A 23439-nucleotide genomic window follows, 5' to 3' on the forward strand; every position below is an offset into this window, starting at 1 on the left:
GTCTTACTCCCCTCTCTGTGAGGGGATTGTCTCATTCCCTCTGTGTGTGGGGGGTGATGTGTTGACCCCTCCATTGTGTTTATGAGGGCATATCTGGGCCCCTTGTGGGTGTCAGGGGGGGGGGTGGTCTCAGCGTGGGTGTCGGGGTGGGGGGGGGTGGGTGCTGAATCTGGAGAGGCCTAGAGGAACTTCCTGAGCCTGCCTGGAATTTGAAAACCTGACTTAAGTTTCAAATCCCTGGTAGCAAACACCCCAGCCCCAGGGCGCTTCTGCCTAAGGATCATTAAGGTGGTATAATAGGAGTGGCTAAAGACCCTTTAGCATCACACCACCCCACCCCTTGCCCGCATCTGCTCATCCACTCTGTACCTCAGCTATATATACACACACCTCCCTTTTACAATAAAGTGAGACCCTGCTTCGATTGGGCTCCACACTGCATCTGATTTTCCCCCAGGTTTGGGGAAGGCTGAGTGGCGGGTGGCGCACTTCCCCTCCTCGGTCAAGGCAAGCTGCGGGCAGTCTGCCTAATTCTCTGGCGGTGGCGAGGAACACTCACCGCGGGGGGGTTGGTCCTAACCCCCTCTGCATGTGGGTGTCGGGGGGTTGGTCCTAACCCCCCTCTGCATGTGGGTGTCGGGGGGGGCGGTCCTAACCCCCCTCTGCATGTGGGGGGGGGGGTCCTAACCCCCCTCTGCATGTGGGTGTGGGGGGGGACCCTGTGTATGGGGGGGGTCTTGCCTTCTGTGTGTGTAGTGGGGAGTGTCTTGCCCACTCCCTGTGTGTTTGGGTGGTGTCTCGCCCAGTCTGTGTATAGGGGATGTCGCATCCCCTGTGTGTCAGCGAGATGTCTTGCCCCACACTGTACGGTGGAGGGTATCTTGCTCCCTCTGTGTGTGTAGGTGGTTGTGTGTGGTTGTTGCCCACTCTGTGTGTTAAGGACGGTGTTTTGCTCCTTCTGTGTGGCTCTGGGGGGAGTGTTACTCCCTCTGTGGGTGTGGGGGAAATGCCTCAACCCCTCTGTTTTTGGAGAGGGAGTGTGGCCCCCTGTGTGGGAGAGGTCTTACCCCTCCGCACGTATGCGTGTGTGGGGGGGTAGGGAGTGTCTCGCCCCCCTCCCTGTGTTTGCATGTAGGGCAGTTGCCATGCCCCCTCCATCTGTGTGTAGGGCGGGTGCTGTGCCCCCTCCGTGTGTGTGTGTGTGTGTGTGTGTGTGTGGTATTTTGCCCCCTCCATTTGTGTGTGTGTGTGTGGGAGGGTGGCTCACTACCTCCATGTGTGCATGGTACCCTGCCCTCCCATGTGTGTTTGTGTGTGTCTGTGTGAGATCTTTTACCCCTGTGTGTGTGGCAGGGGTCGGGATGTCTCACCCCCTCATGTTTGAATTTAGGGCAGGTGCCACATCTTTGTGTACATGTGTGTGTAGGGCAGGTGCTGCGCCCCCATCTTGTGCGTGCTTTTGTCTGTTTTTAGGGCAGGTGCCATGCCCCCTCCGTGTATGTGCACATGGGTGTCTTGCCCCCTCTGTTTGTGTGTGCAGGGTGTTTTGCCCCTTCCATATGTGTGTGGGGGGTGTGTGTAGCTCGCTCCCTCTGCATGTGTTTGTGTAGGGTGGGTGGCTTGCTCCATGTGTACATGTGTGTGTAGATATTGTGTCTTGCCCCCTTCATGTGTGGGTGTGATGTTTCACCCCCTCCGTGTGTGTGTGTGTGTGTGTGTGTGTGTGTATGTATGGAGGGCAGGTGCCATGCCCCCTCTGTGTGTATATGTAGTGCGGGTGCTATGCTCCCTCCATGTGTGTAGGACAGGTGTCTCCTACTCTGTGTATGCATGTGTTTATTTCTCGTCCTCTTTGTGTCTGCCTCCCTGTGCTTGTGGGTCTTGCCCTCCCTCCCTGTTTGTCTCTTTATGTGTGTGTGGGCGGGCCTGTCTGTGTGTGTCTCTCTTCTCCTGCCTCTCCTTGTCTTTAAAGTTAAACATTTACACAATGATTGAGATAGGGCAGTTATCCTGGCCAATTTGCGTAATCCAATGTGATCACAAAAGTTCTAAGAAGGGTCCACGAGCTAAGGCATCCAAGTTGCCTGTGGAAGCTGCCAAAGGCACTAAAATTCATTCTCCCAGAAGCACTCAGATGCAATGTAGCACTATCAACACTGCTTTTAAACTTCTGACCTTCAGAAGTAAGAGAATGTGTTAAGTCACTGAACTTGTAGTAATTTGTTATAGTAGCCAAAGTAAACTACATGACCACAAATTGACAAGTTGTACACCATTTTAGACTATGAAACATCTGACAACATTTTCTATTAAATGAAAGTGTACATCAAGAAATGAAATAAACATGAAATTTTTTACCAGTTACTAGACAAAGTAGTTAAGAAAACCAGGAGACATGATGGTAAATCTGTTAATGTGGCCAAATATTGTTGGCCACATTGATTCTCAATATCTCAATATTATTGAGAATAAAGCACATTCCACTCATGTGCTCACATTATTCTCATGACAACAGTTGTAGTGCTTTAGAGCTCATTACAAGTTATGTGTTACTTTAAGCCTGATTACATAAACCATGGTCATCAAAACTCTACAGGAGGTGCTAGGATTATATCCATTTCACTAAAGAATAAAAAGGCAAATAAACCCTATGTAATCAGTCCAAGATCACATGATGGATTCATTCTCAGGCAGTTTGATGCCCAAGGCTCCAGTTAGTCTAGGATTTACATACTCTACGTATGACGTCACCCACTTAATCCAAATTTAACAGAAGTTTTTGTTTCACGATGAGGTTCACAGAAGTACAAACTCCTAGTACAAAAAGTCGAAACTAAGTATATTTCATTATGGGATTAGTATAACTAAAATGCTGTGTATATAAACAAGATAAATTACCAAGGTTACGTAGAAACATGGGCTGTTCATGAGAAATAACAATTTCACATTAAAATATTGTGGCATAGTGGAGTTACTATAAAATTATTAAATTCAGAAAAATCTAAGATGTCTGAAGAGTGAGAAGCTGCGCTCATGTAAGCCACAGAAAAAAGCACTGCAACAAAGAAAGGACCATGTTTCTAGGGGATTGTTTGAGGGACATTTTCAGTAAAGAAATGACGTAACAGATTCTGTAAGCCAGTAGAGAGGACACTGGACTGCCACTGCCTGCTGCAGCTTCTTTGCTGCCAACCCCAGTCAGGGGGCACCATCTTACTGGAAAAAGGTAGGGAAGTAGCATCTTCTGTTACATTGTTACTACACCACAGCAAGTTGGAGTCTGCCACTTTGGGGAGAGGGGAGCATTGTGGGTTGCCTCACAAAGTGTAAAGCAGCTGCACAGATCCTAGTCAGTTCTCCAAGCTGGCCCTGAAGCCACGAAGGACTATGGAATTCTCCCAGACAGGGCTGCTGGTCTGTAACAGAGAACGTCACTTTATTACTTTTTTCCAGCAAGATGGTATCCCCTGACTGGGAGTTCTCAGGAAAGCAGCTGCAGCACGCAGTGGCAGTGGGAGTTCTACCCCTAAGCCCCAAGGACAGGCTTGCTCACTGCAGATCCTAGCGGGGTTCCCCTCATTTCTTGAGGATAACACTGGGAACAGCTCATAAAGGAAATCCAGACCCAACCTGAAGAAGTTCCTTTTGTACCACCCAGCTCACGGTGCTGGGAGCCCAGGATGCAAGCCCCAGCATTACCCTTGCATGATTCATGAGGGCAGCTCCATCTGTGCCTTGTAGATGTTGGATTATCGATGTCAGGCTTACAAACTCTTTTTTTTTTTTTTAACTTTTATTTAATGAATATACGTTTCCAAAGTACGAATAATGGATTACTATGGCTTCCCCCCCATACCGTCCCACCCACAACCCTCCCCTTTCCCACTCCCTCTCCCCTTCCATTCACATCAAGATTCATTTTCGATTATCTTAATATACAGAAGATCAGCTTAGTATACATTAAGTATGGATTTCAACAGTTTGCTCCCACACAGAAACATAAAGTGAAAAATAATAGATGATTTTTTTTAATGATGATGAAATCAGATCAGACCTATTGTCATGTTTAATCCCAGTGAGAGTCAAGTTGGGAGTTGATAGTTTCGTTTCTTTTCTTTTCTTTTCTTTTTTTTTTTTTTTTTTTTTTTACAGAGGATCAGTTTAGTATGCATTAAGTAAAGATTTCAACAGTTTGCACCCCCATAGAAACACATAGTGAAATATATTATTTGAGTACTCATTATAGCATTAAATCTCAATGCACAGCACATTAAGGACAGAGATCCTACATGAGGAGTAAGTGCACAGTGACTCCTGTTGTTGACTTTACCAATTGACACTCCTGTCTATGGCATCAGTAATCTCCCTATGCTCCAGTCATGAGTTTCCAAGGCTATGGAAGCCCCTTGAGTTCTCCGACTCTTATCTTGTTTAGACAAGGTCATAGTCAAAGTGGAGGTTCTCTCCTCCCTTCAGAGAAAGGTACCTCCTTCTTTGAAGACCTGTTCTTTCCACTGAGATCTCACTCACAGAGATCTTTTGCCAGAGTGTCTTGGCTTTCCATGCCTGAAATACTCTCATGGGCTTTTCAGCCAGATCTGAATGCCTTTAGGGCTGATTCTGAGGCCAGAGTGCTATTTAGGGCATCTGCCATTCTATGAGTCTGCTGAGTATCTCACTTCCCATGTTGGATCACTCTCCCCTTTATTTATTCTATCGGTTAGTGTTAGCAGGTACTAGACTTGCTTATGTGCTCCCTTTGACTCTTAGTCCTTTCATTATGATCAATTGCGAACTGAAATTGATCACTTGGACTAGTGAGATGGCATTGGTACATGCCACCTTGATGGGATTAAATTGGAGTCCCCTGGTATGTTTCTAACTCTACCATTTGGGGCAAGTCAGCTTGAGCATGTCCCAAATTATATATCTCTTCCCTCTCTTATTCCTACTCTTATGTTTAACAGGGATCACATTTCAGTTAAATTTCAACACTTAAGAATAACTGTGTATTAATTACAGAATTGAATCAGTCATATTAAGTAGAACAGACAAAAAAAACTACTAAGAGGGATAATGTATTAAGTTGTTCATTAACAGTCAGGGCTACGGTGACTTGATCAGCATAGCCCTGACAGGCTTACAAACTCTTAAGTATTCACATTCATTTGCAGTGTCTGGAGAGCTCTACCTGCATTCCCCTGCTACAAGCTGGTAGTTACCAGTCTTCAATCCCCAAAACAGGCTCTTACCCTGTGAGACCTGAGTAATGATCCCATTGCATCCTGCTGCACCAGTACTCCAACTATTACTGTGACTATTAGTACTAATTCCTCACTCACTGCAATCTACCCTGTGGTACCCTGGGAAGAACCTGCCATCTACCTCTCTGGACCCCACTTACCAATGCAGTATATATCCTATAGCCGTCCTGTAGGAATGGAGCAGGGGCCCCTATAGATGCCAATTCTGGGATTAGGGTTTTTGGTGCTATAAACCCCAGCAGCAGGCACTGCCTCCCAAGGGGACCTGGGGGAGGGTCATCCACATCAGATAGTCCTAAAGTCATAGATATTGGGGCCACAAACCTCAGAATCACTCAGGCTTGCCCAGTAGAACAAGATAGCTTCCTCTGCATCCCTCAGCACCAACAAGGCTCCAGCTATCACAAAACCTAGGGAGGGCCGGCGCCACGGCTCACTAGGCTAATCCTCCGCCTTGTGGCGCCAGCACACAGGTTCTAGTCCCGGTCGGGGTGCCGGATTCTGTCCCAGTTGCCCCTCTTCCAGGCCAGCTCTCTGCTGTGGCCAGGGAGTGCAGTGGAGGATGGCCCAAGTGCTTGGGCCCTGCACCCCATGGGAGACCAGGAGAAGCACCTGGCTCCTGCCATCGGATCAGCGCAGTGCGCCAGCGCTTGGAGGGTGAACCAACAGCAAAGGAAGACCTTTCTCTCTGTCTCTCTCACTGTCCACTCTGCCTGTCAAAAACACACCTAGGGAGAATGAAGATACTCTAGGAGGCCCACATCCACTTCCAAGTCATACTCGGCTTCCATGAACTGCTGGTTAGACAACTGTGCCACTTAGACATTGCTGACATTGACTAAAGCTAAAGAGGCTATTCTGGGCTCACCTAGAACCAAAAATCAAAGCAACTAGCCAGGTGACACCCTTCATTCCATCTGAACAAAACTTTCAACAAGATCTATCCCATGAAGAAGGGATTATCATACCATATGCACATATGTCACTGCAGGGACCCAGGAAACAAGGAGACAGGATACCTCCAAAGACAACAGTTCAAGAAAGATTCCCTTCAAATCAGGATCTGTAACAAATGAATGAAATAGAATTCCAAGTAATGATCATAAGGAAACTCAATACAAGATAATACAGGTGGAAAATATAAAGAAATGAGGTAAAGTAGATGAGTGAGAAATTCAGTAAGGAGATAGAAATAGTGAAAAGAAACCAAACAGGAATTTGAGCTGAAAATTTCAATCAATGCAGTTTTTAAAAAGAAAGTAAATTGAGAGCTTGAACAGCAGAATAGACCAAATAAAGACTTTCTGATCTGAGAAGACTTTTGAAATAACCTAGTCAGATAAAAAAAATTTACAAGAATGAATAAAGCCTACACAAAATATGGGAAACCACTAGCAAAGAAGTATTTATAAACAGATTTCTGAAGGAGAAGAGAGGGAAAAATACATTGGGAACTTAATAAAATAGCTGAAAACTTCCCAAGTCTTGAAAGAGATATGGACAGGTAGGAATCTTCAAGGGCTCCCAGCAGAAATAAAATAACCAAACGACACACACACACACACACACACACACACACTTTCTCTAAGGCACATTGGACCAAGAGAATCTTAAGGACATAAGAAAAGTGTAGGGGCTGGCACTGTGGCATAGCAGGTAAAGCCACCACCTGTAGTGCCGACATATGGGCGCCAGTTCGAGTCCCAGCTCTTCCACTTCCGACAAGCTCTCTGCTATAGCCTGGGAAAGCAGTGGAAGATGGCTCAAGTCCTTGGGTCCCTGCACCCATGTGGGAGACCCGTAAGAAGCTCCTGGCTCTGGATTGGTGCAGCTCTGGCCATTGCGGCCAATTGGGGAGTGAACCAGCAGATGGAAGACCTCTCCTCTGCCTCTCCTCTGTGTGACCCTTTCAAATAAATAAATCTTAGAAATGTCAAGGTACATGTAAAGAAGAACCCATTAGACTAACAGACTTCTCAGCAGAAACTCTACAGGCCAGAAGAGAATAGATGATATATTCAAGGTCTTAAAGCAAAAAAACCTCCAACCAAGAATATCATATCCAGTGAAGCTATCCTTTAGAAGCAAAGGAGAAATAAAGCTTCTCTGAGACAAGTTAAAGCAGAATTCATTACCATTAGACAAGCCTTACAAGAAAACCTGAAGGCAATTCTACATTAGATGTAATTATCATGAACACATACAACATTAATTCTTACTCATCAATACTGACCTTGAATGTAAATGGATTATATTCTAGAATCAAAAGCTGTTGGTTGGCTGAATGTATAAAAAATAAGACACAGCTATAGGTTTCCTACAAGAAATTCCGTTCACATGTAAAGGTATACATGGACTGAAAATAAAGGCCTAGCAAAGATACCATGCAAATGAAAATGAGTAGGAATAGCTATATGCATATTGGATAAAACAGATTTTAATTAAAAGCAGTAAAAAGAAACAAAGGATATTACATATTGATGAATGTATTGATTTAGCAAGAAGATATAAATAATCAAATATTTATGTACCTAACACAAGACCACTTAAGATATACAGCAAACATTATTGGACCTTAGGGAAGAGATAGATTCCAATACAATAGTGTGGAACTTCAATACCTCACTGTCATCAATGGACAGATCAGACAAAAAGATACAAATTTGAAATATAGTATTGAGCAAATGGACCTAATGGACACTTGCAGGACATTTCACTTAACATCTACAGAATACACATCTTCATCACATGGAACATTTTCCAGGGTAGAGAGCATATTAAGCCACAAATTAAGTCTCAGTAATTTAAAAATATTGGAATCATACTTCTTAGACTACAAAGGAATAAAACTAGAAATCAACAATGGAAATTAAGCAACATGTTACCGAATGCCCAATGGGTCACTGATTGGAAAAGAAGCTTTCTTAAAACAAGTGAAATGATAATACAACATTGCGACTTGTGGGGTACAGCAAAAGCATTATGTATTAACAGGAAAAGTATTGAGGAACATTTATAGCAATAAATGCTTACACTGAAAAAAGGATCAAGTAGCCTAATGATACATCCCAAGGATTGCAAGAAACAGGAACAAAACAGATCTAAAATTAGCGAGAGAGAAGAAATAATGAAATAAATGAAAAACGCTATTTAAAAGATAAGCAAAATAGACAACCTTTAACTAGACTAACAAATAAAAAATTAGATGAAAAGGGAGGCATTATAGTAGATATCGCAGAAATACAAAGCATTTTAAGAAACTACTATGGGGGCTGGCATTGTGTAGCAAGTAGGCCTGTGATGCCAGCATCCCATGTGGATATTAGTTCATGTCCCAGCTGCACCACTTCTGATCCAGCTCCCCAATGATGGCCTGGGAAGAGCAGAAGATAGCCCCGGTGTTTGGGCCCCCGCCACCCATGTGGGAGATCCAGAGGAAGCTCCTGGCTCCTGGTTTCAACCTGGCCTAGCTCTGGCCATTGCAGCAATCTGTGCAGTGAACCAGAGGATGGACGATCCCCCTCTGTCTCTAATGCCGACTTTTTTTTTTTTTTTAAAGAAAGCTTTTATTTAATAAATATAAATTTCAAAAATACAGTGTTTGTATTATAGTGGTTCTTCCCCCATACCCACCCTCCCACTTCCTCCCTCTCTCATCTCATTCTTCATTAAGATTTTTAATTATCTTTATATAGAAGATCAACTCTATACTAAGTAACGATTTCAACAGTTTATACTTGGTGTGTCCGAGTGGGTGTAAAGTACTGTTTGAAGACTAGTTTTACCATTCATTCTCATAGCCCAACTCATTAAGGACAGAGGTCCTACATGGGGAGCAAGTTCAGCGACTCCTGCTGTTGATTTAACAACCAACACTCTTATTTATGAGGTCAGTGATCACCCGAGGCTCTTGTCATGAGCTGCCAAGGCTATGGAAGCCTCCCAAGTCCACAAGCTCAAGAGAAAGGTACCTCCTTTAACGGCCCCTTCTTTCCACTGGGATCTCACTCAAATCTTTCATGTAGGTCTTTTTTTGCCACCATGTCTCAGCTTTCCATGCCTTAAATGCTCTCATGGGCTTTTTAGCCAGATCTGAACGCCTTAAGGGCCAATTCTGAGGCCAGAGCAACACTGACTTTCAAAATAAATCTTTAAAAAAGAAAAAACTATGCTATGAACAACCGTATGCTAACAAGCTGGAAAACCTTGAAGAAATAGATAAGTTCCTAGATACATATAACCTACCAAGACTAAATCCAGAAGATACAGAAAATCTAAACAGACTCATAACAAGCAATAAGATTGAAGAATTAAAAGTCTCCTATTGGGGCCAGTGCTGTGGCATAGCAAAGTTGTTGCCTTCAATGCCGGCATCGTATATGGGCACCAGGTTGTGTCCAGGCTGCTCCATTTCCAGTCCAGCTCCCTGCTAATGGCCCAGGAAAGCAGCAGGAAAGATGGCCCAAGTGTTTGGGCTCCTGCATCCACCTGGGAGATCAGGATCAAATTTCTGACTTCAATCTAGCCCAGCCCTGGCTGTTGTGGCCATCTGAAGAGTGAACCAGTTGATTGAAGATCTAACTTTGAATTTTAAAATAAATCTTTAAGGTCTCCTACCAAAGAAAAGTCCAGGTCTGATGGCTTTACTACCAAATTCTATAAAAAAAGAATTAACTCCAGTACTTTTTAAAGTATTCCAAAATGTTGAAAATGATGGAACTCTGCTGAACTTATGAGACCAGCATCACTGACACCAAAACCAAATACAACACAAAAAGAAAATACAGGCCAATATCCTTGATGAACACTTCTGCAAAAATTCTCAAAATACTAGCAAACTGAATTCACTATATCAAAAAGATCACATATCACTATCTAGGATTTATCCTAGATATGCAAGGGTGGTTCAACATTTGCAAATCAATAGCATGTCAATCACAACAGAAAGAACAAAAACCATAGGATCTTAATAGATGTAGAGAAAGTATTTAAGATTCTACATCCCTTCATGATTAAAACAAATTAGGTACAGAGAAAAACATACTTCAAAATTATAAAGGCTTGGCCGGCGCCGTGGCTCACTAGGCTAATCCTCCACCTTGCGGCACTGGCACACGGGGTTCTAGTCCCGGTCGGGGAGCCGGATTCTGTCCCAGTTGCCCCTCTTCCAGGCCAGCTCTCTGCTGTGGCCAGGGACTGCAGTGGAGGATGGCCCAAGTGCTTGAGCCCTGCACCCCATGGGAGACCAGGATAAGCACCTGGCTCCTGCTATCGGATCAGCGCTGTGCGCTAGCCGCAGCGTGCTGGCCGCGGCGGCCATTGGAGGGTGAACCAATGGCAAAAAGACCTTACTGTCTCACTGTCTACTCTGTCAAAAAAAAAAAAATTATAAAGGCTTTATTTGACAAACCAACAGTTATTATGCTGAATGAGAAAAAGCTGAAAGCATTTTACTTCAGATCTGGAACCAGACACGGATGTCCGATTTCACCACTCTTATTCAATGTAATATTGTAAATATTAGCAAGTGCAATTAGGGAGGAGAAAAAGGGCATGAAAATTGCAAAGAAGTAAAACTACCCTTGTTTACAGATACAGTATACGTGGAAAAACTCTGAACATTCCATCAAAAAGCTGTTAGAACCAATAAACCAAATCAGCAAAGGATACAAAAGTCAACATACAAAAAACAGGAGTTTTTATATGTCAACAGTGATCTCACTGAAAAGGAAACCCATTCACTATAGCTACCAAAAATTCAGCTATTTAGAAATACATTGTAGAAATCTTTCACTACTTTGGTTAAGTTATAAAATATTGAAAGAAATCAAGGACACAGGAAATGCAAACATTCTTTGCTTATGGATTAGAAGATCATTAAAATGTTTATACTAACTAAAACAATCTACATGGTCAATGCAAGCTCTATCAAAATACCAAGGAAATTCCTTATAGAATTAGAAAACAACCATAAAATCCATATGGAATCACAGAAGACCAGAACAAAAGTGTTCCTGGGGGTGGTGTGGAATCAAGTCATAAGCATTACAATACTCGATTTCAAAGCACACAACAGAGCTGTAATAATTAAAACTGCATTAGGGCCTGCATTGTGGCACAGTGCATTAAGCCACCACTCGCAATGCTGCCATCCCTTACTGGAGTGCCAGTTCAAGTCCCAGCTACTCTGCTTTCAGTACAGCTCCCTGCCAATATGCCTGGGAAAGCATCAAGGATAGCCCAAATACCTGGGTCCCTGGCAACCACATGGGAGACCAAGATTGAGTTCCTGGATCCTGGCTTCTGCCTGACCCAGCTTTAGCTGTTGTGGCCAGTAGGGGACTGAGCCAGCATGTGGGAGTTCTCTCCCCTTCTTTGTTTTTCCTTCTTTCACCCTTTCAAATACATCAATCTTTTTAAAAGTAAAACAGTATGGTATTGTCAAAAAATTTGCACATAAATCAATGAACAAAGAAGTTCAGATATTAATCCATTTACATACAGCCAACTGATTTTCTGACAAAGGTGCCAGGAACATGTGTTACAGAATGGACAGTCTTGTTGATAAATGGTGTTGGCAAAATTGGATGTATTTTATATATAAAAGAATTAGATCCCTACCTCTCAACATGTAAAAAAAAAGATAGATCAAAGACCTAAATATAAGAATAGAAACCATGAAATCACTAGAAGAAAACATGATAAACACTTCCAGACACTGGGGTGGGTGATGATTTCTTTGATAAGCCTCCAAAAGCAACACTAGACAAATGGGATTATGTCCAACTCAAACTTCTGTACAACAAAGGAAACAGTGAAACAATAGACACATCACTGAATGGGAGAAAATATTTACAAGCTGCCTATCCAAAGGATTCATATCCAAAATATATCAGCAACTCAAAAATTTAAGCAAAACCAATGGTGAAAACTGACTGAACACCAAAAAGGAAACCTCCTGACGTGAAATGGACACTATGGGAAACGGTGACTTGATCAGCATAGCCCTGACTGTTAATGAACAACTTAATACATTATCCCTCTTAGTAGTTTGTCTGTTCTAGTTAATATGACTGGTTTAATTCTGTAATTAATACACGGTTATTCTTAAGTGTTGAAATTTAACTGAAATGTGATCCCTGTTAAACATAAGAGTGGGAATAAGAGAGGGAAGAGATGTATAATTTGGGACATGCTCAAGCTGACTTGCCCCAAATGGTAGAGTTAGAAACATACCAGGGGACTCCAATTTAATCCCATCAAGGTGGCATGTACCAATGCCATCTCACTATTCCAAGTGATCAATTTCAGTTCACAATTGATCATAATGAAAGGACTAAGAGTCAAAGGGAGCACATAAACAAGTCTAGTACCTGCTAACACTAACCGACAGAATAAATAAAGGGGAGAGTGATCCAACATGGGAAGTGAGATACTCAGCAGACTCATAGAATGGCAGATGTCCTAAATAGCACTCTGGCCTCAGAATCAGCCCTAAAGCCATTCGGATCTGGCTGAAAAGCCCATGAGAGTATTTCAGGCATGGAAAGCCAAGACACTCTGGCAAAAGATCTCTGTGAGTGAGATCCCAGTGGAAAGAACAAGTCTTCAAAGAAGGAGGTACCTTTCTCTGAAGGGAGGAGAGAACCTCCACTTTGACCATGACCTTGTCTAAACAAGATAAGAATCGGAGAACTCAGAGGGCTTCCATAGCCTTGGAAACTCATGACTGGAGCATAGGGAGATTACTGATGCCATAGACAGGAGTGTCAATTGGTAAAGTCAACAACAGGAGTCACTGTGCACTTACTCCTCATGTAGGATCTCTGTCCCTAATGTGCTGTGCATTGAGATTTAATGCTATAATGAGTACTCAAACAATATATTTCACTATGTGTTTCTATGGGGGTGCAGACTGTTGAAATCTTTACTTAATGTATACTAAACTGATCCTCTGTAAAAAAAAAAAAAAAAAAAGAAATTATCAACTCCCAACTTGACTCTCACTGGGATTAAACATGACAATAGGTCTGATCTGATTTCATCATCATTTAAAAAAAATCATCTATTTTTCACTTTATGTTTCTGTGTGGGAGCAAACTGTTGAAATCCTTATTTAATGTATACTAAGCTGATCTTCTGTATATTAAGATAATCGAAAATGAATCCTGATGTGAATGGAAGGGGAGAGGGAGTGGGAAAGGGGAGGGTTGTGGGTGGGAGGGACGGTATGGGGGGGAAGCCATTGTAATCCATAAATCGTACTTTGGAAATTTATATTCATTAAATAAAAGTTAAAAAAAAATGCTTGTTCATGCCATTTGTCCATTTTTGACTGGAGTGTGTTTTGTTATTAAATTTCTTGAGCTTATTATAAAAAAAAAAGAGGATCAGTTTAGCATATATTGAGTAAAGATTTCAACAGTTTGCACCCACACAGAAACACAAAGTGTAAAATACTATTTGAGTACTAGTTATAGCATTAATTAAACACCTAGGAGTAATTGTGTATTGATTGCAGAGTTCAACCAATAGTTTTAAGTAGAAAATAAAAAATACTAAAAGGGTAAAGTATTAAGTTCTTTTTTTTGTTATATAGTTTTTTTATTTAATAAATGTGAATTTACAAAGTGCAAAAAAAAAAAAAGAAGTGTGCAATGGACCTAAATATACAGTTCTCAAAAGAATTACAAATGGCCAGCAAATATATGCAAAATTGTTCAACATCACTAGCCATCAGGGAAGTGAAAGAAGCACAAGGAGCCATTACCTCACTACTGTCAGGATGGTGAGGATATGGAGAAAGGGGAACTTATACAATGCTGGTGGGAATGCGCATTAGTACCACCATTTGTGGAAAACAGTATGGCGAGTTCTATAAGAAATAGAATTGGTGCAGATTAAGGTGCCACCTGTGATGCTATCATCCATTATCAGCACCAGTTCATAGTCCTGGCTGATCTACTTCCAATCCTGGTCCTTGCTACTAAGCCTGGGAGGCAGTGCAAGACTGTCAAGTGCTTGGGCCCTTGCCACCCACTGATAGACCTGGATGGAGTCCCAGGCTCCTGGATTCAGCCCAGCCCTGGCCATTAGGCAAGTTGAAGCAATGGATAGAAAATCTGTACCTCTCTGTCCCTCTGCCTTTCAAATAAATTAAAAAACCCTATAAATAAAAACTGCTATGCAATGCAGCAATCCTACCACTGAGTATATGCCCAAAAGACATGGACTCAATGTTTCAAATACCTGCAGTACCATGCTGAAAGCAGCACGGTTCACAGTAGATAAAATACGGACTCAACCAAGGTGTTAATCAGATGAATGGAAGAAAATGTGGTATTTATACATTTATGATAGAATACTAACTGGCTATAAAAATGAATGAGATGCTGTCTTCTGCAGCAAAACATGTAGGGTTGGAGGACATCATGCTCAATAACATAAGCCAGATACAGAAACACAAACATCACCTATTCTTATATGTGGGAACTAAAATGGAAAAAAGTAAGAAACTTCATCTGATTACAGAATATTGAGGTATACAGATATTGAGATATAGAATACAGAGGCCAGGAAGGGTAGAAGGGATTAAAGGAGTTTAGATTAAAAAATACAAGTGGATGTGGTCCATTAACTGTCAGAGATACTAAAATTTTAATAGAGGGAAAGGCCCCACCACTATTTAGAATGGCTCTTACAGAAGTCAACAAAAAATGCCAGCAAGGATGAGGGGAAAATGGTACCACGATCCACTGTTGGTGGGAATGTAAACTGGTACAGCCACTATGGAAGACAGTATGGAGATACCTCAGAAATCTGAATATAAACCTACCATATGACCCAGCCATCCTACTCCTAGGAATTTACCTAAGGGAAATGAAATATGCATATCAAAGGGCTACCTGTACCTCTATGTATGTTGCAGTTCAATTCACAGTAGTGAAGATATGGAATCAAACCAAAAATCTGTCAACTGAAGGCTGGATAAAGAAATTATGGAATATGTATACCATGGGATACTGCAGTGGTAAAAAAAAAGAAATCCTGTCATTTGCAACAAAATGGACAACACTGGAAAACATCATACTGAGTGACATAAGCCGGTCCCAAAAGGACAAATACTATATGTTCTCCCTGATCTGCAGTAACTAAGTGAAATTGACATTTTGAGATGACTTTGAACAGCCCTTGTCTCGATTGTTGAGTAACAGTTTTTTCATACTATCTGTTGAACTTTTTACTTAGTATAGAACTAATCATTGTGTATAAAGCTAATTGAAAGTCGATCTTAGTAAAAAAAATAAAAATTAAAATAGGAGAGGGAGGAAGAAGGGTGAGAGGCCAAGTAGGGGGAAGAATCACTATGTTCCTAATGTTGTATTTATGAAATGCATGAAGTTTGTATATCTTAAATAATAGATTACTAGGGAAAAAAATGGTCTTAGTTGTGTTGTTTACAAAGTTGTGATTTTATGTGCATGCTTGACTTATGCAAATGATGTATAATTTACCTCATTATATTTCCTACCTATTTAAACACTGTACAACGACCCTGCCAAGTCTGTGTATTTAATCAACCTATGATCAAGAATATTAAAAACACATATGGTGTTCATACTAAGACATAGTTGAAATGGGCCGAGGACAACATGCAAGCCCTTTGTATTAGCTCACAATTGTTTGAATTACAAATTTAAAACTACTCTGAAATAAACTGTTAAAAGAATTCCCAAAATACAAGCTATTAGCACTTCAGCTTTCTAGTAGTGTTACCAGGAGTCACTCGCCACCTTTCTGGAACTGGCTCCCTTCTGAGTACCTCTCCCCTGGAGCCACAGGATGGCTGCCAGCATCTGTTGGGGTTGCAATCTTCAACTAGAATTGTGGTGCTTTCCTAGAAGAAAAACTCTGCCCTTCCTTTTAGTTAGGTCATTTTAGGTCCCCTTGCCCATCGCTAAACTACACACCACTGTGAAGAGGCTGATATTTCACTGATTTAGACTGAAGGATCTCAATCACACGCCCTCCTCCTGCAGCTAAAGTCATGGTCATTTGCATTGCTTCTCAGTGTAAATGAATGGAACAGCTGCTGATGTAGCCGTAACATGCATCATGGAACATCTGTGAATCCTCCTGGATATTTACCCCAGACAAGGGCTGAGAAGGACCCCAACTTCCCATGAGAGCCTTGAATCTCCATGTAGGGCTCCCATTCCCTGTGCAGGCCCCAACCACCCAAGCAGCGTCTGGATTTGGACAGGGCTCCCATCTCGCACTACTGCTTTGTGAAAAAGCCTGGAACAAGAGAATCTCAAGACCATGAGCCAAAGCCCTCTCAGTAGTCTGTAGTCTTGAAGATGGGAACTCTGCTTTTGCTCTGGGACCTAGTCAGAGGACCTTTTAAATTAACTGCTTCTATCTTTAAATATTACAAGTGACTAAGTTCACAAAGTCAGTCCAAGGATGCAGAACCCAGTATGCCACACTGGAGCTAGGTCACCCCAGGAGCTAGTGGGTGCATGGGTCCATTTCTTGTGTACTGGCAGGTCATGGTGCCATTCCTCACATGTTCATGTGAGGACAGGCAGCACCCTGCTAAAGCCCATGGAGTCTACAAGAAGTCAGTAGAGTTAATTGCCTACCTGAAGTCAAACCTTTCATTTCTTCCAGAATGCTGCTCTATCCTCCTCAATTACTTACTGAGCACCAACTCCGTGCTAGGCACTCTTCTCCAAAGCTTGGAAATATATTCCAGTGTATTTTCCAAATACCCTTTTCTGATAAAATCTGTAGTATTCATTTAGCTTAGCACAGGTCTGTGTCTAGGCAGTGCCTAGGCTCCTGTGCCAGTCTTCTGAGGAGATCGCCTTTCATACCTTATACCCAGCCTCACAACTTGCAGCCTCCTGGGGGCTGACATCAGTGGCAGCAACAGCAGGTGGGCGACTACTGAGCCCCTGGGGAAGCTCCGTATTTCCAGCAGGCCTGCATTCCCCGCGCCGCCGCGCCGCGCCCCCTCCCCCCCAAGCAGTAACTCTGCAGCAGACCCTCAGCATTTACATTGATTGCCAAAGATGAATTACCATCTGCCCAGCTTTAATTTAACTGGGGCAGTTCTAACCGAGAGAGAAGGGGGAGCTGGGAAAACAGAATTGATTCTAAGCTCATTTCCATTTTGAAAGGCAGTAAGATAAAGTGATGGAGCTAGGGGAAGGCTATGTTCTATGAACTGCAAAGTAAGAGCAAAGAATTGGCTGTAGAACTGAGGGTTTGGGTGAGAACAATTCTTAGGAAGCACTGCTTTAGCTGCAGCTCTTGGTGGACAAAGTCCAGTTTAAAGCACAAGTGCCCTAAATGTCCTTGTTTGATAGGTGCTGTGCAAGTGTTCCAAGAGCTATTTTAATATTAATGCCTTGGTTTCAGGGAGTATTTTAGCGATTGTTGTTTTCCGGCTATGTGTGGACTCATGACGCAAACTCTGAGGTTATGAAATTAAAAACTGGCCCAGTTACTTCAAGCTTGGAATGGTTAAAATTGAACTTCCCTCTGCTACCAATCTATTCTGCTGTATTCCTGGGCCCCATTACTGGCTCGGCCATTCAGCCTCTCAGCCTGGTTCCCCCAATTCTCTCAGAGCCCACAGCAAAGCTATCACCAATACCTGCTGAATTTCTACTCCCAATACTTCTAACAGACATTGAGTTAAGGGAGGGAACGCTTTAAAAGTAGCTCTCAATAGCCAAAAGCTGACTGCACTATATTACAGCTAATCTGTATCTCACAGATGACCGTGTTCCCCGAGACACACCAGTCTCATACGTAACACGGTTGCCCTAAGACCATGACAAAGTAAGACCAAAAAAAAAAAAAATACTGTTAAGCCATGAACAACTGCAGCTGCTTTGCCAGTTATAGCCTATGTTTGCTCTGGTATGCCTTCCTTATAGACAACACATTGAGATAACTGGTCATAGAATTTACCCCACTTTCTGACTACATTTAACCTAGAAGGAATTCCCACTTACTTAAACTTGCCCCATAATTGCCCAGTGAAAGCCCAAGTCCTGTAATGGGTTCTTGCTACCACTCTCCGAGATGCCCCATGGAGCCCCATGGTGTAGGTTCTCTCATGCTGGAAAGAGTAATAAATCCACCTGGCTCCACTGCCTACATGTGCTCCTGGTGGATTTGGGCCACGGAGTAGTGAAATCATTCTCTCCATTTTTATAGTTATACCCTCATCTTCATCCTCTCAAGTCTTTCATTTATCAGCAACATCGTGTTCCATCTCTCTGGGTTCCAGTGTTCTTCCTCTCACATTCCTCTTATGCCGAGTGCCAGATTTTCTCCCCAACCCCTTCAAGCAAACACCTGAAGCTAGCTAGTTGTTTACCAAAAATGGGGCCCAGGATGTGATGTCTTCACAGCACAAACTTTCAAGTACAATGCATGGAGGACGGACACACTATCACATCTGTGGTGTTTTTACCAGAAATGCATAACCTCATTCAAACCATGAGCAAATGCAAATGGAGGGACATTCTACAGTAATAAGTACTTGTTAAAAATATCAAGGTCACAGAAGGCCAGCGTCATGGCCTTTTCAGTTAAAGCTGAATTAAGACCTGATGTCTACTGCCTCAGTGTGTGATGACTATTTCCATATAAACACAGAGTAATTAGTTAACCTGAGGTCTTGTTTTTCTCAGAAAACCAATATTGCATGGTTCCAGTTATATGGGGTATCTGAAGTTACTGAATTCATATAAACAGAAAGTAGAATGCAGGTTACCAGGGATTGGTGCCAGGGGATTATTACACGTCATTATTACAGTAATGACAAATTCATACTGGAGTGGCCCCAATTCCAACATGGCTGGTGTCCTTATAAGGTAGCTGTGTAAAGACACACGGGGAGACAGCCATGTGACCACCAAGGCAAAGAGTGGAGTGAAAGCTGCAAGCCAGAAGCAAGGGACAATTCTCCACTACAGGTTTCAGAGGGAACAAAGCCCTACAGACATCTTGATTTTCAACACCCAGCTTGCAGGACTCAGATACACTACTTTTCTGGTGCTTCCAGAACGTTATTGCCAGCTGCCGGGAACTAACACAGGAAAGAACACTGAGAGACTTACAGGTTGGCCGAGACTAAAAAACAGGCTATCAATGTCCCTTGCCTGGTTTTGATCCTCACACTGTGGTGACGGAGGACGTTAGCATTAAGACAAGGTGGGGAAGGAGCTCCAGGCACCGTTTTCTCACCAACTCTACAAAGGTAAAACTAGTTCAACACGAGAAGTTAAATAAACAGTGTCTTCATCAGTTTGTGCTGCTACTAAAACAACAAAAACAAAAGCCTGAGACTGGGTGATCTTTTAAAAAAATACAAATGTTTTTTCTCACAGTTCTGGAGGCTGGGAAGAAGACAGCTTTGTTGTCCTGTCAGGTTCAGCTCTCTGCTTCCAAAATGGCGGCTCGGCTGCTGCGTCCGCCTCCTGAGAGGATCGTAGTGGCCCTCACAGGACGAAGGCCGAGCAGCAAGCAGACCCACGGCCAGGCGAAGCCTCTTTTATGGGGGGGACGGAGTCTTCAGCCCCTTCACGAGAGCAGAGGCTCATGGGGCCTAGTCACCACTTGAAGGCCCCACTCAGTAGCAGCATCAGATTGGCCACACCTGGATTTTGGATGGGCCACATTCAAACCACACACAGGCAGGGACTGTTTAAAAAAAAAAAAACAAAAACAACAAAAAAAAACCTGCACTATTAATCTAATCATCTCACTTTGCTTAAAAGCCAACAGCTGGGGGTGGGAGGAACAACCCTCCTATGCTTGTTCGGATCAACAAATACTTGTGCTGACACACAGGGAGCTTCGCGAGCAGGTCCACGTCCTTGGAGCCGGCCTCTGTGCGCAGCGAAGTCTGCCAGCAGTGCTAGTGCGCATGCTCATCGCCTCACCGCGGGTGGGGCAATGGATTGCTCTGTTAGCTCATTATCTCTGCAGCTTCTTCCCCTTGTTCCAGGTGGCGTCATCGCCCAACTGCTCCCTCTTCAGCTGCCAGACGACAGCCCTGGGCTCAGAATAGTTAAGAGGGGAAGATGGCTGGAGACACACAAATACACCCACAGGCACCTACTATGTTGGCTTCCTACTCCTTTCTAATGTTTAAATCTGCAGCCATGAGAAAAATATCCCCAGTTCTGGCCTTTTCCCCTTTCTTTTCTCATGTGTCTCTAAATATTAAATGCCTGGTTCTACCTCAGAAATGGCTAATCCTCCGCCTTGCGGCGCCGGCACACTGGGTTCTAGTCCCAGTCGGGGCGCCAGATTCTGTCCCGATTGCCCCTCTTCCAGGCCAGCTCTCTGCTGTGGCCAGGGAGTGCAGTGGAGGATGGCTCAGGTGCTTGGGCCCTGCACCCCATGGGAGACCAGAATAAGCACCTGGCTCCTGCCATCGGATCAGTGCGGTGCACCGGCCGCAGCGCGCCGGCCCCGGCGGCCATTGGAGGGTGAACCAACGGCAAAGGAAGACCTTTCTCTCTCTCTCTCTCTCACTGTCCACTCTGTCTGTCAAAAAAAAAAAAAAAAAAAAATTCTCGGGGCTTTAACAATGTATTACTTGAAATATCAGCATGGTTAATGGGGAAAACAAAAATCATTGCTGAATTTATGTGTGTGGGTGACCAGACCCACACATTATTTTTACCAATAAAGTCTGGGCTTATAGTCTCAGGATGCGCACTAATTTTCACAGTCATTTCGGATCTCCTTAGGTGTTTAATATGTGGCAAAGGAGAGCCTTTAAGCAGCTAATTGTGAAGTAGCTTCTCATTTATCCATGCCCCACGTGTGAAGTTTATTTTAGTATGCCTTAACTAGACAAATGTTAGTGGAGACGGCTGCTTGAAGGTTCTTGTCTTGACACAAGAAAGGAGTCAGGTGTGAGGCCGAGCAGTGATGAGCATGCTAGCCATGTCTAATGAGAGGAGAACACCTGCTAGACCAGGTGGGCCTCTCGGGAAAGGACTCAGCCCAGTCTGCCTTCAGACTGGAGTTTTTATGGAGAGTGGGGTCCCTGTTTATTCTCCCCTCCTCTCTCTCTTCTGGGAAATTGTGGAAGGAGGTCCTCTGAGTGTGGAGTTCCCGAAAATCCTTCCTTATCAGACCTTGGTGGGGGCAGGGAGGATTTCCCTGAGTGGGCTGAAACCCATCTAGCAGGGCTGCAGAACAAGAGCACTGACTTCAGGGGTAATTGCTGGTGAGCTTTCAGGGCTGCTTTCCTTGTTCCATTGTACAAAAATGCATTTGTTAAAGATTTATTTATTTTAAAGTCAGAATTACAGAGAGAGAGGAGAGGCAGAGCAAGAGAGGTCTTCCACCTGCTGTTTCACTTGCCAAATGGCTGCAACGGCCAGAGCTGCACCAATCCAAAGCCAGGAGCCAGGAGCTTCTTCCAGGTCTCCCACGTGGGTGCCCAAGGAGTTGAGCTATCCTCTACTGCTTTCCCAGGCCACAGCAGAGAGCTGGATCGGAAGTGGAGAAGCCGGGTCTTGAATCGGTGCCCATATGGGATGCTGGCACTTCAGGCCAGTGCGTTAACCCACTGTGCCACAGCACTGGCCCCCAAAATGCTTTTTCTTTAAAAATTTAATTTTCTTCAGCCCCTCTTACACACATAGGATAATGTCCACCTAACTACCTAAACAATACTAGAGTTTTTTTCATTTTTGTTAAATCTTACTAAAAGGACAGGGAGGAAAGGCACTTGGCTTAGTGTTTAAGACACCTGTGTCCCACATTTGTGTATCTGCATTTGATGCCCAGCTCCAGCCTCCCGACTCCAGCTTCCTGCTAATGCAGACCATGTGAGGTAGGAGTGATAACTCAAGTAATTGGGTTCCTGCCAACTAAGGAGAATTAAGTTCTTGAGTCCTGCCTTCAGCCTGGCCCATCAGACACTGTGTGCTTCTGGGGAGTAAGGCCCTGTGGTTGGGCTAAGTGTGGGCCCCTCAGGCTTTAGCAGAATGTCTTGTGCATGCAGGCTGGAAGCTGTGACAGGGAAGTTTGCTCCGAGACCTGCTCACACCCCTCCCCACTGCTAACCGTCTGCTCTGTGCATGAGCCTGTGGTTTTGACCACAGCTTCAAGCTGGTTGCAATCCTCTACCCAGAACTAGCAGCAGAGGGGCTGAGCCCACCAAAGAGGAAGCTAGCTCTTAGCAACTCCCATTCGGGCTGTCTCCAAGAGACCCCTGCTATCTCCATGGTCCCCAAGCCAATGAGCACACATTATGTGAAATCCCCATCCAATAGGCGCCCCCATAGGAGGAACCCATGAAAAAAAAAAAAACAGCAAGACCATAAAAACCCTGTGCACTTCCTGAAAACTAGTGTCCGATTCGGATACTCCCTCTCGGCTACTCTCCGATGAGACACCTTTTCCGTAGCCTTGCATACCAGATAATAAAAGCACCCCATGGGAGACCAGGAAAAGCACCTGGCTCCTGGCTCCTGCCATCGGATCAGCGCCGTGCACCGGCCGCAGCGCGCCAGCCCCGGCGGCCATTGGAGGGTGAACCAACGGCAAAGGAAGACCTTTCTTTCTGTCTCTCTCACTGTCCACTCTGCCTGTCAAAAAAAAAAAAAAAAAAAGTATCCGCCGCTTTGCAACTTGTTCCCTGGCTTTTTATTTCTATACTAAGCAGAGGAAAAGAACCCAGGAATTGCTTTGGTAACCACCCTCCCCTCCACGGCTGGTAACAGGGAGTGAAGGAGCAAATGAGAGCTCCCTCTGTCGTCTTTAAAATGAGACTGTTTTTTTTTTTTTTAACAACTAACTCCCCCTCAATGTTCACACACATATTACACACTTACAAGTTCTAGTGAGATCAGAATGGGGTTGCACATAACATAGAGGATATAAACCATGGTGTGTTACCAGTACCTAATAAAAAGCTTATTTTAAATTTCCAGGAATTTTGTGAGCCAGAAAACAAGCACCATTCAATTATATTAAACAAGATAGCAGCCAGATCTTATTATCTCCTAATTATCTGTGCTCTTGAGTTAATATATGTCTATTATATCCGTGTTAATAGCTTGAATCTGGCCACAGCCATGGTGGGCTTATTTATGCCTGGGAATTGGGCAAGCACTACAAATCTGAG

The 23439-nt window shown here is 43.6% G+C and overlaps 1 long non-coding RNA gene across 2 annotated transcripts in view; it reads right to left on the reverse strand.

The window, feature by feature from the left end:
• LOC149123758 (uncharacterized) overlaps positions 1-20832 on the reverse strand; it is a 63213-nt gene extending 42381 nt beyond the window's left edge. For both annotated transcript variants that reach the window (XR_016214067.1, XR_016214066.1), the window contains exon 1: positions 19674-20832. This is a non-coding gene — a long non-coding RNA (uncharacterized LOC149123758). The remainder of the gene's footprint in view (positions 1-19673) is intronic.
• Between the last annotated feature and the right edge of the window lie 2607 nt (positions 20833-23439).

Source organism: Oryctolagus cuniculus, chromosome 10 (genome assembly GCF_051225735.1).
Source record: "Oryctolagus cuniculus isolate XC-2025 breed Fujian yellow rabbit chromosome 10, ASM5122573v1, whole genome shotgun sequence".
Lineage (NCBI taxonomy): Eukaryota > Metazoa > Chordata > Mammalia > Lagomorpha > Leporidae > Oryctolagus > Oryctolagus cuniculus.